General features: G+C 45.2%; 1 long non-coding RNA gene across 1 annotated transcript; it reads right to left on the reverse strand.

Moving 5' to 3' along the window:
* Positions 1–546: 546 nt before the first annotated feature.
* Positions 547–3,528, reverse strand: LOC109750042 (uncharacterized). Its single transcript, XR_006670663.2, has 4 exons — positions 3,094–3,528; positions 2,879–3,018; positions 1,617–1,665; positions 547–1,004 (listed from the first exon to the last, which is right to left on the reverse strand). It is a non-coding gene; the product is annotated as an uncharacterized lncRNA (long non-coding RNA).
* Positions 3,529–4,132: the final 604 nt, after the last annotated feature.

Genomic DNA, 4,132 nt, shown 5'->3' on the forward strand with positions numbered 1-4,132 from the left:
GGGCGGTGGTGGGGGAGACAAGGCTGCAACGATGGAGGTGGCATACAGTCAGTATAACAAACCGAAGATCCTACATGAGGATGAATATGTAATCTACACACTGAATTTACCAAAAGAAACCCGCCTAGAACAGGGGCATCCAACTAAAAAGGCAGAAAATTATTGCCTTTCATGAAGATGCTCCAGTTTTGGTTGTATCTATCAAGCATGAGTTGTTCAAGGCAAGCTCCAAAGAGAAACAAATTGAGCTCCAAAGAGAAAGAAATTGGTCTCTGATTGTGACTGATGATACTTACTCATATAAATTTTCAGTCAAAGTAAAACCAAAAAATTGATGCATATAAACTGAATCAGAGTGTGGTGCTGCTGATTCATATGTATATACAGAAGATGCAAGTGTCATTGAGTTGGTTTTAGTCAAAGTAAAAACAAATGGACACATAGAAAACTAAACGAAGGTGGTGTTGATTCATGTGCATGTACAGATTGAGGTGCCATCCAGTTGGTTCAGTCAAAGTTCAACCAAAAATATTGACACATACAAACTGAAGAGAAGTGTGGTGCTGATTCATATGTATATACAGGAGATGCAAGTGCCACCAAGATAGATAGTTTCAGTCAAAGTAAAAAAACAATTGGACACATACAAACTGAAGCAAACCGTCATGCTTTTTCATGTGTACATACAAAAGATGCAAGTGGTATCCAGAATTTGGATATAGGTAGTACGCTCATGTGGTGAATTTTGTGAATCTATACTCTGCATCTACCAAAAGGACCGCTACCCTCACATGCAAATATAATTCAGTCCAATGGCTTTCTTCTCCCCTCACATGCATAAGACAAGAGCAGACCATCTAAACAGGCGGATCAGACCTTCACCATGGGAGGGAGGCGAGTGCTACCTGTTGCCGTGCCGTCGTCGAGATCGGGTGGTCCTCCTCCTCGAGCAAGAGAAGGTTGTTCCTCCCCTACACTCCAATGGCCATCTTCTCCAAGGACATCTACAAGGGCAGAACACACCATTGATGCAAGTGCCACCAAGATAGTTTCAGTCAAAGTTAAAGCAAATGTAAACATGCAAACTGAACCAAACCGAGGTGCATATTCATATGTGTGTGTATGTAGAGATGCAAGTGCCATCTGAATTTTGGGGAACCAAAGCGTGGTTGTTGTTGTTGCTAATCGAGGAGCAAGTTGTTTTAGCAACAACACATACTAGTAATTAGCTAGGACCATTATTATTGCACAACCATTCGAGGACGGTGGCAGACACATCAACTCACAAGGCTCTACTGGAGAAACAAAATAATAGGATATGTGATGCTATCAATCTTAGCACAAGAAGAAAAAAACACAGCCACTCCGATAGAATGGATGGATGCATCATGCACAATCATCGGTTCCATCATTGCAGCACTAGTTGAGCAACAAATCAAAAATAACAGTAGTTCCATTGGTTCAGCCAACAAGTTAACAAAAGTTTACTTCCCACTACTAATTTTGCAACTTGTCATAATAAAGAAAACAGAGCTCGACATCACAGAAACAAATAAATAATGACCCGCTGTACTACATATATCTGTAAAGGACTTCTTGAGAGATGATATTATTACCAATGAAGAAAAATTAAGATCAAGGCTCCAGTACATCAGCGGTACCTACCTGTGCATCAAAGAAGAGATGGATAATCAATTTTATGTAGGTAATACCAAATAAAGGATCAAATTTAAGTTCATTCAAATTGATGCATATGTGGGTTGGCAGAAACAAAAAAAGAATATATATAAATAGATCTACAGATATGAACAAAATGGCAAATGTGAAAGAAAATAGCGCAGATAAAATGTTGATTGTTTTGGAAGATCCAAAGGTACATATGATCAATTAATCATACCTGGGAATCTGAACATATTAATGCGAAATAGTAACTGACTATAGCAAATGAAATTGAGATAGAAAAAATTGCTACCTAGAGTCCTTGACTCAACCGAGAGATCTATGGGAACCAAAATTTTACATGCAATTTATCCATGTTCAGGTAATACAAAATATGCAGAGTAATTAAATTGTGTAGTAGCTAGCCCATATATAAAACTAAAGGTAGAAACTGGAGTAATGAAACATATCTGGATTGATGTGCAAATGCTATAGCGACTTACATGCTTGGATTCAATAATTATGAAGAAGCAGATTAGTGTGATGCATATGCATGTTCGTGAGAACAGATCTAGGGGAAACAACAAAGTAACCTGCACTTCCTCTAATTTATTAATCACATGCTCTTTGACTAACCATCCAAAAAATATAGATCAAGGATGATACTGCCAGCCACCTGCGGGGAGTAAGAATGAGTAGTTTCTGCTAATTAGAGGACAAACTAAAAAAAAGCTAACTGGAGATTTGCTCTCTCTGTGTGTACGTTGTGCTCTGGCCGGTGGGGGAATGATAAAAAATCAACTACTGCTATGTATGTTAGCTTGTCCATCAGGATAGATCAAACTAGCTACCGGTGAAGGATATATCTAGCTTCGTGACTTAAGAGAACCACATCTAGGTTGCGTCGGCAAGGAGTGGGTTTGGCTCAGCGTTGCGTCGACTTTCATCACCTTCTACTCCACCTCGCTCATCATCTCCGTTCGAGTTGTAGCAGCAAAATTAACCAATCCCTATTGGTACTATCTAACTAAAGAACCAGGATTCTAAACTCATCTTCTCTCTCTGTTTGGTACTAACTAGACAAATAAATAAATAAAGGACTTGTTCATACAAATCCCTTTAGAATTCCTTCACACAAGAGGATTTGCATCACATATTCCTCTACTTAGCAGTAGCAGTAGTGATCAGAGGAAGGAGGCGGAGGAGATGGAGGTGCTACCTGCTGAGGTGGGTCGTCGTGGCCGTGCTTGAGCTAGACAGCCCGCCTCCTCGAGCAGGACAGGGCCGCCAGCTAGGTGCGCCAGTAGGAAGGACGGCGCCCTCCTGCCGTCGTCATCGTCCAGACCGCGCCAAGGTGACCTGCAGCAAGGGAAGGAAAGGAGAAGGTGAGGTGGGGAGGGTGGATCTGGGCGAGGAAAGAGGGGAAGGACGTACCTGTGACACACCGGTAACGGATTCGTCGAGCTCTGGCCTCGCCGTCGCCGGATGTGGCTGATCCCGGCGATGTTGGGGGTGGCGGCCGAAACCCTAGCTAGCCACGGGGACAGTGGAGAGCGGGAGCGCCGATTCTGGATGGAGGGGGAGGTGGAGCGGACCTAGGGGAGCTCGGGGGCGTGTTGCGCGCCGCCGGAGCTCGCCGGAACTGGGTGGCGTGGGTGGTGGCGGCGGCGAGGGAGAGAGGCTCGTGGGGGAGAGAGGAGTCGCGAGAGACAGAGAGGTTCGTGCGGAGAGAGCGAGGTAGGGGTTGGGTGGATGGATGGATGGATGGATGGTCGTGGGGTGGATAGCTAGATGGATAGATGGATGGATATGTGCCACGTCATCGATCCGTGGCACAAAGTTTCCACCAATAGAAACGAAGCTCATACAATTGTGTTTTCCCTTTTGTTTTTCTTCTAATTTTTTCTACCCTCTTGCACCGACCATCGATGATCCGTGAGGGGAGAGGAGGGCGACGAAGAGGAGATGGTCTGGTGAGGTGGGGAGGGAATGGATCGGGGAATGGTGCGTTCGGTATGATGACTATGAGTCCGGACGGGGACCTACGCACAGTCGCACGGAACATCTCTTCGGCTTTCCCCGTCACTGTCGACGATGACACGTGCGACGTCCCTCACCATCGAACGACGACACCAAAGGAGGGACAGGCCCACCACCGGGGGGCGAATGTACCTCGGCGGCTTCCGGATCCAGCTGTTAAAATCGACCAAAAGTCATACGATGCCGGAAATCCTCGGGACCTGGCATGGTGTCGTCATATGGACCTTGTAGGCTGTGATGAAAGTTTTAGCGCGTTTCGTAGAAGTCTGACCGGAGGTCGCTTGTAAACTGCACCATCTCCGAGGTAGTATCTGGCTATCGAGAGAGAACACGTGCAGTTTATGAAGGAAGTGTGTTGCCCCTTGCTCCGTTGACCTCGAAACTGCTCGTGCTCTCAAAGGGGGCAATTGCATGACACGTGTCAGTACATGGC

Source organism: Aegilops tauschii, chromosome 2 (assembly GCF_002575655.3).
Source record: "Aegilops tauschii subsp. strangulata cultivar AL8/78 chromosome 2, Aet v6.0, whole genome shotgun sequence".
Taxonomy (NCBI): Eukaryota; Viridiplantae; Streptophyta; class Magnoliopsida; order Poales; family Poaceae; genus Aegilops; species Aegilops tauschii.